This window comes from Tursiops truncatus, chromosome 8, assembly GCF_011762595.2.
Source record: "Tursiops truncatus isolate mTurTru1 chromosome 8, mTurTru1.mat.Y, whole genome shotgun sequence".
NCBI lineage: Eukaryota > Metazoa > Chordata > Mammalia > Artiodactyla > Delphinidae > Tursiops > Tursiops truncatus.
Window position 1 is genome coordinate 4,415,412 of NC_047041.1, and position 12,923 is coordinate 4,428,334.

Consider the following 12,923-nt stretch of genomic DNA (forward strand, 5'->3'; position numbering starts at 1 on the left):
TATGTATTATTTTGAATTTGCTCTAGGTATTACATATACATAAATAACTTATCACAGCCTACTGTTGTCAGTATTTTACCAGTCTGAGTGAAGTATAGAAGGCTTACCTCTTTTTGAAGTTACACTCCCCTGTTTATAATTGCCTTAAATATTTCCTGTACATGCTTTGAGAATCACATCATTGTTATAGTTTTTGCTTCAATTATGTGAAACAATTTAGAAAAGTCAGAGGAGAAGGAAAGACTATATAGCCTATACAGTTGACCCTTGAACACGGCAGGGATTGGGGCACCAAGCTGACCCTCTGCACAGTGGATAATCTGTGTATAACTTATAGTCAGCCCTTCAAATCTGAGGGTTCCTCCGTATTCAAGGTTCTGCATCCTTGGATTCAGCGAACCTTGATTCAGCTAACCGGAGATCATGTAGTACTGTAGTATTCACTATTGAAAAAAAAAATCCACATTATGAGTGGACCTGCACAGTTCAAAGGGTTACTGTAATTTGATATTTTTCATTGTTCTTTCATTTCAAGAGCTGTCTGAACTTACTCTTTTTGGGTGGACCTGCTGGCATCTGATTCTCTAGTTTTCAGTCATATAAGAATGTCTTGATTTCCTCTTTATTCCTGAAGGATGATTTTTGTTGGCTATAGCATTCTTGGTTGGCAGTTCTTTTCTTTGAGTACTTAAAAAGTGCTGTGCCACTTCCTTCTGGCCTCATGGTTTCTGATGAGAAAGATTCCATTATTTGAATTGTTTTCCCCTTATAAGTAGGGAGTCATTCCCCTCTTGCTGCTTTTAAGATTTTTTCCTTTGTCTTTCTGTTTCCAACAGTTTGCTTATGATGTGTCTGAGCATGGACTTCTCTGAATTTATCCTGTGCAGGTGTGTTTGAGCTTCTTAAATCTCAGAGTTTTTGCCAAATTTGGGAAGTTTTCAGCCATTATTTTTTTCAGCCCCTGCCTCTCTTTCCTTTCCTGTCAGAACTCGGAAGATATCCATATTATATCTTTTTTATAGTTCCGTAGGTCCCTTAGGCGCAATTCATTATCTTTTCTCTCTGTTGTTCAAACTGAGTAATTTCTAATGTTCTATCATCAAGTTTACTGACTCTTTCCCCTGTCCTCTTCATTCTTTTGTTGAACTATCTCTTGAATTTTTTGTAACAGCTTTAAAATTAGTATACCATACCCTACATATTCACCCATTTAAAGTGTACAGTTCAGTGGCTTTTAGTATATTCATTGATTTGTGCATCAATCACTGCAATCAATTTTAGACCATTTTCCATTACCTAAAAAATCCCTGAACCCCTTAGCTGTTACCCCCAAATTTCCCCACTCCCCAACCCTAGGCAACCACTAATTTACTTTCTGTCCCTCTAGATTTTCCTGTTCAGAACATTTCATATAAAAGGAATCATACAATATGTGGTCCTTTGTAACTGGCTTTTTCACTTGGCATAATGTTTTCAAATTTTATCCATGTTGTAGCATGTATCAGTACTTCATTTCTTTTTTGTTACCAAATAGTACTCCATTGTATAAATGTACCACATTTTATTTGTCCGTTCATCAATGATGGATATTTGGGTTGTTTTTACTTTTTGAGTACCGTGAATATTTTGCTATGCAGTATAGGTTTCTATGTGGACATCTCTTCAATTCTTTTGGGTGGGTAGAGTTGTTAGAACATATGATGACTCTGTATAACCTTTTAAGGAACTTCCAAGACTGTTTTCCAAGTGGCTGTGCCATTTTGTATTCCTAGCAGCAGTGTATGAAGTTTTCTGTTTCTCAGCAACATTTGTCATTGTCTGTCTTTTTGGCAGATAACAACATCCTAGTGGGTGTGAAGTGGTATCTCATTGCAGTTATTGTATTTTATCTTTTATTCTTTTACTGACATTTTCTATTTTTTCATTTGTTACTGGCATGTTCATAATTATTCCTTAAAGCATTTTTATGATGGCTACTTTAAAATCCTTGTCAAGCAGTTAGAACATTTGTATCATTTTAGTGTTGGCATCCATAGACTTTTCTTATTAAAATTGACGTTTTTCTTGGTTCCTTGTATGATGAATGATTTTCTGTTGTATCCTGGACATTTTTGGATTTATGTTGAGGCTCTGGATCTTACTTAAATCTTCAGTTTTAGCAGGCCTCCTCAGACACAACTCCAGCAAGAGAAGGGGGGGCTCTGCCTCATTACTACTAGGTAGAGGTGAAAAAATACATGGTGGAGAAAGTAGTGCCTAGTTACTGCTGGTCAGAGTTGGAAGTTTGAGTTCCCCACTAGGCTTGTGTTGAACTACCCTGGTGAAAAAGGAGGAACACTTTGTTTACGCTCCCCTGTGGCCTCCACTGACTGATGAGGATCCTCTTTATCACTGGGCAGGGATGGAAGTCCGTACCCGCCTTGGCCTTCTCTGACACATATCAACAGGGGGCAGAGGCACCTTGTTACGCTTGTGGAAAGGGAAACATCTCAGCTCCTCTCTTGGCCTGTGTTGACGTGGTTGAAGTAAGAGTTTTTTCTGTGACGTTCGACTGAGTAGAGCAATTATTGTCTTAAACATTTTCTTTCTTCCTAGGCTTCCTCTTGCCTTGTTCTTTGGCTATAAAGAGCTGGCTTTTCTTGGAACTTTTTTTTTTGTCTACACCTTCTGGCATTTGTTGGCCTTCTGGCTCCTTTCACCCAGTCCAGGATATAATAGGTAAATACAAAACTCAGAGGACTCACCAGTGTCATTCCTTGCGGGTCTACTATTTCTCTTTCAAAGTTGTCTCATGTTTATTTTATACATAATGTACATAGTGCTTAACTGTACTAAGTGGAAGGAATAGAAAAAAGTGTTATATTCATCTTGGCCCAGAATCAAAACTCTCTCTTGCCCATTTTTTCATGGGGTTGTTTTCTTACCATTGAGTTGTAAGGCTCTTTACGTATTTCGGATAAAAGTTCTTTGACAGATGTGTGATTTGCAAATAATTTCTTCCAAGCTGGAGCTTGTCTTTTCATCCTCTTTTAATAATAGTGTTTTCACAAAAGTTTTTAATTTTGAAGTCCAGTTTATCATCTTTTTGCTTTCCATTGTGATTTTGGTTTAATATCTAAGAACTCTTTGCCTAACCTCTGGTCACGAAGGTTTTCTCCTATCTTTTTTTAAAGATGTTGTATAGTTTTAGCTTTACATATAGATCTGTGACCCATTTTGAGTTAACTTGTGGGTGAAGGATGAGGTTTCAGTCAAGGTTTTCTTTTCATATATGGAATTTCAGTTGTTGCAATAACATTTACTGAAATGACTTTCTTTACTCCATTGAATTGCTTTTGCTCCTTTGTCAAAAATCAGCCATGTTTGTGTGGATATATTTTTGGATTCTCTTCTGTTCCATTGGTCTCTGTGTCTGTCCTTTTGCTAATACTACTCTATCTGGATTACGGTAGCTTTATAGTAAGTGTTTAACTTACTTTGATAACTTTAACTTCATTTTTCTCTTTCAAAATTGTTTTGTCCGTTCTAGTTCTTTTTGCTTTGTATATAAATTTTAGAATCAACTCGTCTATACCTACCAAAAAAAATCCTGCTGTAATTGTAATCATGTTAAATTTGTAGAACAATTTGAGAAGGAATGACATTTTTATTATATTCTTTTCCAATTCATGAAAATAATGTTTCTCTATTTACCTAGGTCCTCCTTAATTTCTTTTATCCATGTTTTATACTTTTCAGCATATAGGTTCTGTACATGATTTTTTAATTTTATATTTAAGTTTTCTTTTCTGGGATTACTGTAATGATATTGAGGGTTTAAAATTTTTTAAATTAAATTTAGATTTCCTGTTGTTCATTGCTATTGTATAAAAATACACTTGACTTCATGTTTACCTCGTGTCCTGTGACTTAATAGTTGTAGAAGGCTTTTTAAAAATTTTTTTATTGAGGTATAGTTGATGTACAGTATTATATTGTTTCAGGTATACACAATAGTGATTCACAATTTTTAAAGGTTTTACTCCATTTATAGTTATAAAATATTGGCTACATATACCAGAAAAAAAAGCAGGCAACACAAAAGCTGCCTGTGAGAGAGAGACCAGTTATCAGATTTAACAGAAAAAGATTTCAAAGTAACCATTGTAAATATATTCACTAAAGGAAACTAAAGGAACTAAAGGAAAGCGTGATTAAAGAAGTAAAGGATGGTGTAATGACAATTTCACATAAAACAGGGACTATTGATAGTAAATAGGAATTATTGGAAAGAACGATAGAAATTCTGGAATTGAAAAACACAATGACAGAAATAAAAAATTCACTAAAGGGACTCATTAGTAGGTTTGACCTGGTAAAGAAAGATTTAGCAGACTTGAACGTAGCACAATAGAGATTATTCAAACCAAAGAACAGAGAGGAAAAAAGATGAAGAAAAATGAACAGTCTCAGAAAAATGTGGGACACCATCCAGCACACCAACATATGTGTAATTGGATTACCAGAAGGAGAGGAGAGAGAAAAGAGAAGAAAAAATATTTGAAGAAATAATGACAGGAAACGTCTCAAATTTTTTGAAGAACAGTAACCTACATATCCAGAAGCTCTATGAACTCCCAAGGAAGAAAAATGCAAAGAAATCTCCAAACAGACCTATCATAGTAAAAATGCTGAAAATCAAAGACAAGGAGAAAATTTTGAAAGCAGCAAGAGAAACATAACTCGTTACTTACAATGGAACCCCCCAAGTAAGATTAATAGCTGACTGCCTATCAGAAATAGGGGAGGCCAGAAAGCAGTGTGATAACATATTCAAAGTGCTCAAAGAAAAAAACTGTCAACCAAGAATCCTGTACTGTCTTTCTAAAGTGAAAGCAAAATATTTTAAACAAAAAATGATTTTCTTGCTAGCAGACCACCCTATAAGAATCTATACTGAAAGAAGTTCTTAAGGCTGAAAGCGAATGACCCTAGATAGTAATTCAAATGCACACACAAACAGAAGAGCACTGGTATAGGTAAATATATAATTATTAAAAATAGTAGAAATGGATATTTTTCTTTCTTCTCATAACTGATTTAAAACGCAAGTTATAAAATAGGTACGTAATATAATATTGGGCCTATAACATATAGAAGTGTAATGAATGTAATGTATTTGTCAATAATAGCTCAAAAATGGAGGGAACAAAACTATTGGGCTACACAAGTGACTACAGATGGTAAAGTAATGATCATAACAATGTTGTGTTTGTAACATTAATATATATATATAATATATATAATAATAGTACTAGGAAAAGGGAGGAAGGAGTAATGTTTCTTTGTGTCACTGATATTAAGCTAGTAGAAATCAACAGCTGATTCTGATAAGTTGAGACTTATATGGTAAACTCTTGAGCAGTCACTGAGAATGTAACTCAAAAAAATAGAAAAGTCATTAAGGAAATTACAGTGCTATATTAGAAAATACTCATTGAATCCAAAAGAATTCACTACAGGAAGAATAAAGGAACAAAAAAGACATGAGACATACAGAAGCAAATTAGAATGAAAGGCATAAGTCCAGCTATATCAATAATAACATTAAATGTGACAGGATTAAACAGTCAAAAGGCAGAGATTCTCAAATTGGGCTACCAAAAAAAAAAGATCTAGCTACATGCTGTCTACAGGAGACACATTTTTTTAAAAGTAATTAATTTGTTTTTGGCTGCGTTGGGTCTTCATTGCTGCACATGGTCTTTCTCTAGTTGCAGCGAGTGGGGGCTACTCTTTGTTGCGGTGCACGGGCTTCTCATTGTGGTGGCTTCTTTTGTCGCAGAGCATGGGCTCTAGGTGCATGGGCTTCAGTAGTTGTGGCATTCGGGCTCAGTAGTTGTGGCTCACGGGCTCTAGACCACAGTCTCAGTAGTTGTGGCGCACGGGCTTAGTTGCTCCACGGCATGTAGGGTCTTCCTGGACCAGGGCTCAAACCCGTGTCCCCTGCATTGGCAGGTGGATTCTTAACCACTGTGCCATCAGGGAAGTCCGAGACACATTTTAGATCCAAAGATAGACACAGATTGAAAGAGAATAGAAAAAAGATTTACCATGCAAACAGCAACTACAAGAAAACCAGAGTGGTTGTACTAATAGCAGACAAAATAGACTTTAACAAAAAATGTTACTAGGGACATTTTATAATGATAATAGTGTCACTTCATCAGGAAGATACAACAATTATAAAAATTAATGCACTTATCAACAGAGTACCAAAATACATGAAACAAAAATGGACAGAAATGGAGAGATAGACAATTCAGCATTAATAGATGGAGACTTCAATACACCACTTTCAGTAATGTATAGAATAGCTTGGGAATTCCCTGGTGGTCCAGTAGTTAGGACTCCACACTTCCACTGCGGGGGCATGGGTTGGATCCCTGGTTGGGGAACTAAGATCCCACATGCCACATGGCATGGCCAAAAAATAAATAAATAAAGAGAATAGAATAGCTGAAAGAAGATCAACAGGAAGTTAAGATCCCACATGCCACATGGCATGGCCAAAAAATAAAATAAATAAAGAGAATAGAATAGCTGACAGAAGATCAACAGGAAGTAGACGCTATAAACCAACTAGACCTAGCAGACAACTATACAACACTGCACCCATTAACAATAGAATATACATTCTCAAGTGCATTCTCCAGTGTAGCTCATATGCTAGGCCGTAAAACAAACCTCAGGAGATCTTCAGAGGTTGAAATAATGCAAAGTATGTTCTGAGACCTTATTGGAATGAAATTATAAATCAATAGCAGGACAAATTTTGGAAATCTCATAGATACGTGAAAATAAAACAATGCATTCCTAAAGAACCAGCGGGTCAAAGAAGGAGTCAAACAGGAAATCAGAAAACATTTTGAGATGAATTAAAATGAAGATACAATGTACCAAAATTTATGATATGCAGCTATAACAATGCTTAGATGGAAATTTATAGTTGTATATACCTATATTAAGGAAGAAGAAAGATCTCAAATTAATAACCACCCTTCCGCTTAAGACACTGGATAAAGAAGAGGAAACTAAAGCTAAAGCAACCAGAAGGAAGGAAGTAATAAAGATTATAAAGGAGTACTATGAACAATGAACCATCAGAAATGAAATTAATGCAGTTCCATTCACAGTAGCATCAAAAAGGATAAAGTACTTAGGAAATAATTTAACAAAGGAAGTGCAAAACTTGTACTTTGAATACTGCCAAACGTTGTTGAAAGAAATTAAAGATGGTCTAAGTAAATGGAAAAACATCCCATGTTCATGGATTGGAAGCCTCAGTGTTGTGAAGACGGCAGTACACCCCAAACTAATCTATAAACTTGAACACTATCAAAATCTCAGCTGAGGGACTTCCCTGGTGGTGCAGTGGATACGACTCTGCACTCCCGAAGCAGGGGGCCCGGTTTCGATCCCTGGTCAGGGAGCTAGATCCCACATGCGTGCTGCAACTAAGGAGTTGACAAGCCACAACTAAGACCCAATGCAACCAAAATAAATTAATTAATTAATGAATTTTTTAAAAATCTCAGCTGATATTTTTTTTGTAGAGGTTGACACCCTGATTCTAAAAGTTACAAGGGGGGCTTCCCTGGTGGTGCAGTGGTTAAGAATCCGCCTGCCAATGCAGGGGACACAGGTTCGAGCCCTGGTCCAGGAAGATCCCGCATGCCGTGGAGCAGCTAAGCCCGTGAGCCACAACTACTGAGCCTGCACGCCTAGAGCCCGCGAGCCACAACTACTGAATCCCATGTGCCTAGAGCCCGTGCTCCACAGCAAGAGAAGCCCGTGCACCACCACAAAGAGTAGCCCCCGCTCGCTGCAACTAAAGAAAGCCTGCACGCAGCAACGAAGACCCAACGTAGCCATAAATAAATAAAGTTACAAGGAACCCAGAATAGCCAAAACAATATTGAAAAAGGGACAGATTTGTAGGACTCAGACTTCCTGATTTCAAACTTACTATGTAGTAGCAGTAATCAAGAATAAGGATAGACATATAGAACAATGGAATAGAATTGAGAGTCCAGACGTAAACCCATATATCTATGCTTAACTGATTTTCAACAAGGCTGTCAAGACCATTGAATGGGGAAGAGTAAGTAGTCTTTTTAACAAATAGTACTGGGACAACTGTGTAGCCACATACAAAAGAATGAAGTTGGACATTTACCTCACATCATATATAAAAAATAACTCAAAATGAGCTAAAACTATAAAACTGCTAGAATAAGACAGAGGTAATTCCTCATGACATTGGCGTTGGCAAGGAATTCTTGGATATGACACCAAAAACACAAGCAACAAAAGAAAAAAATAGATGTTAAACTTCATCAAGATTAAAAACTTGTGCTTCAGAGGACACCAAGAAAGTGAAATAACAACTCACAGAATGGGAGAAAATTTTTGTAAACTGTATATCCGATAAGCAACTTGTATCTAGAATAAAGAACTTTTACAATTCAATAATAAAAAGACAACCCAGTTAAAAAATGGACAAAGTAGCTGAATAGACATTTCTCCAAGGATGATTTGCAAATAGCCAATAAGCACATGAAAAGATGTTCAGCATCATTAGTTATCAGGGAAATGCAAATCAAAACCACAGTGAGGGGGCTTCCCTGGTGGCGCAGTGGTTGAGAGTCCACCTGCCAGTGCAGGGGATGCGGGTTCGTGCCCCGGTCCGGGAAGACCCAAATGCCGCGGAGCGGCTGGGCCCGTGAGCCATGGCTGCTGAGCCTGCGCGTCCGGAGCCTGTGCTCTGCAATGGGAGAGGCCACGAAAGTGAGAGGACCGCGTACCAGAAAAAAAAAAAAATTAACAATAATTTCTTGACATTTTCAAGTAGTCAATAAAAACAAATTTCCAATTATCTTATGTTTATTCTTTAAGATATGCACAGAGTTTCCCATTCTAGTTCCCCCTTTATCTCTTTCTTCCTTGCTGTTTTTTTCCTTCCAAGTCTTTTGTCCTGTAGAGTTTCTCACAGTCTAAATTTTGCCATTTGCACTGCAGTGGTATAGCTTAATATATTCCTGTTCCTCTGTATTTACTGTGAATTGGTAGTTGGATCTAGAAACTTGGTCAGATTTTTCATTTATTAGCTGGAATATTTCTATAAAGAGAAACCTTTCATATTCTATTTGATTACTTAAAAACACTGTTTATATTGGAAAGGCAGGATAAATGCTTTATTTCCCCCCCCCTTTTAAAATTAATTAATTAATTAATTAGTTTATTTAGGCTGCACCGGGTCTTAGTTGAGGCATGTAGGATCTTCATTGTGGCATGTGAGATCTTTTATTATTATTATTATTATTTTAAATTTAGTTGCACTGGGTCTTAGTTGCAGCTCATGGGCTCCTTAGTTGTGGCATGCGGGCTCCTTAGTTGTGATATGCGAACTCTTAGTTGCAGCATGCATGTGGCATCTAGTTCCCTGACCAGGGATCGAACCTGGGCCCCCTGCATTGGGAGCATGGAGTCATAGCCACTGGACCACCAGGGAAGTCCCTCTTTCCTTCTTTTTAAAACCAGTTTTCAAAATAATTTTTTGGTTCATTAGCATCTTTAAAGGTGATGGATTAGGTTTGTTTTTGTTTCTAGTGTCATGTGAACTCATGAATGTATTTCATTGATTCAGTTTACTGTTGCATTTTTTGCCATTGGGAACCTCCTCAAAGTGACTTGCATTTTGGCATACCCCTAGTGATCTTTGATAGCTTCCTTGCATAGCTGATAAGATGCTCCAGGTGGACATTTACTGCCCCCAAAGTGCAATCTGTCTTTTCTCTAAGGAGCCGTGATTTCTTTTAGTGGGAAATGGAATTTGAAAGCCAGTCTGGGTGCTAGGGATATTCATGGCTGAAGATTAACTACATTATGAGTTCATACTGATGCTTTTAATTCAAATTCAAGGCTGTAAATTCAAATTGCAACTTTATCTTCACCTTTTAACCACTGATAATGAATAGATATAGGCACTTTATATAGCCAAACCAGATAGAAATTTCAGGACATGTATCTATCCATTCATGTATTTCACTGCTTCTGTATTATGCTAAATACTGGACAGGTTCAAAATGTAAATTAGACACCATAAAATGTTTTCACCGAATCCTTTTGCTCTCTGCTTGCTCCAAGCTTCTCACAACTTGCTTTTCTGCCTCTGCTCCCTACACATTCTTTAGATGTCTTAGGCTCTAACAAATTCAACAGGATGAAATTTACCAGTGACCTATGTAAAACCCAGTATTTAGGTCCAGCTCCGACCTCTTCCCTGAACTCCAGACCAGAATAGGCAACTTCATATATACGTGTACTCTCGGATATTCCTCTCAGAAGTATTTCAGATTGTATGCTTAAAACCAAAATATTTCTTTTCATTCAAATATAAGCCCTACCAAAACCAGCTCTTCCTCTTTCACTGCCTTGTTTGGTGAAAATACCATCCACTCAACCATCCATGTCAAAACCTAGGGTTACATTCTTGTCTGCTACTACTCCCCCATCCCATCCCCAACACAAAATCATGCCTAGGTGGTTTTACCTCCTAAATATTTCTCAGTTTATGTTCTCTATCCTCACTGCCACTGATTTAGTCCGATTTTATCTTATCTTACACTTGTACTGCTCTAACAGCCACCCTCTGTATTGCTACCAGGATAATCTTAAAATGTAGCTGTAAATAACACTGCTCTCCAGTGGTTCTCCAGTGGTTACCTATTGCATAAGGTCCTAGGCCCTTAGCATTGGTATAAACATAAACGTAAGTGTCCTCAAACAAGCAGTGTTTCAAGTCTCAATTCCTCTGTAAAATCAGATTATTATCATCTTACCTCACGTGAGATAACATATCTGAAGGTCCTAGTGCTGCATTTGCTACTCTACACAGTCAACTAGTACAGATACTTCATATATAAATTCCACCTGGATATTCCTATTAGAGGCATCTTAAATTCAGTATGTCTCTCTCCCTAACCTTCTTTTCTGTCCTTGATTGGTTTTAATTAGAATATAGGGTGGGAACGAAGTTATCTCAGTTCAGTTTTAGCATAATTAAAACCTTGTTAGTATAATTTGGAAAATTAGTTTCCAGTTTTGAGATGTGGCTGGATATTTAAACATGCAAATTCTTATTAAATATCAAGTTTCACATCCTCGCAAATTAGTTTCAAGGTTAGCAGTCTCATTACTTTCTCTTTAATCATCTGAGGCAGCCACCTCACTTTATATGCTGAAGAGCTACTCCATTTTTTTTTAGTTTTATTTATTTATTTATTGGCTGTGTTGGATCTTCGTTGCTGCACACGGGCTTTCTCTAGTTGCGGTGAGTGGGGTCTACTCTTCGTTGAGGTGCACAGGCTTCTTGTTGCAGTGGCTTCTCTTGTTGTGGAGCACGGGCTCTAGGCGTGCGGGCTCAGTAGTTGTGGCACGCGGGCTGTAGAGCGCAGGCTCAGTAGTTGTGGCATGCGGGCTCTAGAGCACAGGCTTAGTAGTTGTGGCTCGCGGGCTCTAGAGAGCAGGCTTGGTAGTTGTGGCACTCGGGCTTAGTTGCTCCGTGGCATGTGGGATCTTCCTGGACCAGAGCTCGAACCCATGAACCCTGCATTGGCAGGCGGATTCTTAACCACTGTGCCACCAGGGAAGTCCGAGCTACTCCATTTTAATCTCAAATCCTCTGATAATTTTTATCAGTTAATCTTTATATCAAAATATACATATTCAGGATGTGCTCTGTGTCATATAAGAAATAGTAGATATTTTGAAATTTTATCTCCATTTCATTTTATTCACACTTTTTCTAGGGTAATAATAGAAGCTAACATTTATTGAATGTTTACTTTGTGCCAGGAATTGTGCTAATTCAGTCCTCTTGACTATCTTGAAAGTGTAATTTCCATTCCTGTTTTACAAATGAGAAAACTGAAGCATGGAGAGATGAAGTAACTAGACTTAAGATTTAATGCCTGAATGGTAAATGGAAGAGTCAGAATTCAAAACTTAATATTTGTCTAACTTAAACTATTATAGCAACTGGGCTATATACCTTATTTGGTAAATGTTTTTCAACCCAACTGCAAAACAGAATCAGGATATTTTTCTCTCCCTTTTTTTTTTTTTTTTTTTTTTTTTTTTTGCGGTACATGGGTCTCTCATCGTTGTGGCCTCCCCCGCTGCGGAGCAGAGGCTCCGGACACGCAGGCTTAGCAGCCATGGCTCACGGGCCCAGCCGCTCCGCGGCATGTGGGATCCTTCCAGACCGGGGCACGAACCCGTGTCCCCTGCATCGGCAGGCAGAGTCTCAACCACTGCGCCACCAGGGAAGCCCTATTTTTCTCTCCTTAAAGTATATGTTGTTTAGCAACGGCCGCTTTCATAAACACGTATATACTATTTCATAAGTAATTTGGAATAAAAGGGATGGGAAGGAAATTTTCTGAATTACTCACTAGTTCAAATTGCAAGCTATTACAAAATACATTTTTATTTTGAGTGCTACATAAATTCTGCATTAGTAATTGGATTGAAAAAATATTTATTTGAGAATTTTAAATGAGTTCCAAATTAAATATATAACTACACACATACATATTCATCTACATGCATATGGAAAGATGAGGTTTTTTAAAATAGAATTATCTAATTTATAAAAATTTCAGGATATACTTTCTGGCTTCTGTACTATCCATATTATGTATGACTTTTTCAAATAACATAATTTCATCCCAAGTTTTGCCACAATGTATGTTACTGCAGTATTTCTAAATTATATTTGTCTGTGTAATTTATTATAGAGTATGTCATGAGACTAAGTTTTCACAGACCTGTGTTGGGAAATTAATGTAATAAATACATGGCATACAGGGCATTTCCCA

At 37.3% G+C, this 12,923-nt stretch overlaps 1 protein-coding gene across 12 annotated transcripts in view; it reads left to right on the forward strand.

Moving 5' to 3' along the window:
* The window catches only part of ZBTB44 (zinc finger and BTB domain containing 44), a 71,646-nt gene that overhangs the window by 23,216 nt on the left and 35,507 nt on the right, over positions 1 to 12,923 (forward strand). Inside the window, exon 1 of one of the 12 annotated variants that reach the window (XM_073807975.1) lies at positions 864 to 887. The exons of the other annotated variants lie outside the window; for them this stretch is intronic. The gene's annotated coding sequence lies outside the window, so the exon portion shown is untranslated. Of the gene's footprint in view, positions 1 to 863; positions 888 to 12,923 lie in introns of those variants that run through there. 12 annotated transcript variants of the gene reach the window in all.